Source organism: Heliangelus exortis, chromosome 25 (genome assembly GCF_036169615.1).
Source record: "Heliangelus exortis chromosome 25, bHelExo1.hap1, whole genome shotgun sequence".
In the NCBI taxonomy this organism is placed as follows: Eukaryota; Metazoa; Chordata; class Aves; order Apodiformes; family Trochilidae; genus Heliangelus; species Heliangelus exortis.
In genome coordinates this window covers 3,995,401-3,995,781 of record NC_092446.1, presented here as the reverse complement: position 1 = coordinate 3,995,781, position 381 = coordinate 3,995,401, and positions in this window count along the sequence as shown.

Sequence of the window (381 nt, the reverse complement as noted above, 5' to 3'; positions counted from 1 at the left end):
CCCCTTTTGTTCCGCTCCCGTCCGCGGGGTACAATGGGACCCCCGCTCTGCGCCATTGGCGTAAACCGCCACCCCCTGCCTTGCGTAAGTTGGGCATCCTTCCCCCCGCGGCGTCTGCGCGCTTTGCGTAAGGCCGCTGTCACAGCGGAGCCATGTGCGCGGCGGGCGCTGGGGGCCGGCGCTGCCCCTGCGCCTTTTGCGTAACTGCCAGGGCGCCCCAGCACGCAGCCTCCCGGCGGCTCTATTCTCGAAGGCAACTTACGCCGCTGGCGCAGTGGGGTTGGCGGCAAGGCTGAGGGGAGGAGGCGGAGGCGTGGTGGCGCTGTCTGCGCGGGGGGGAGCGATTCTGGAAGCCGAGCTGCGCCGTCTGCGTGGCGGGCG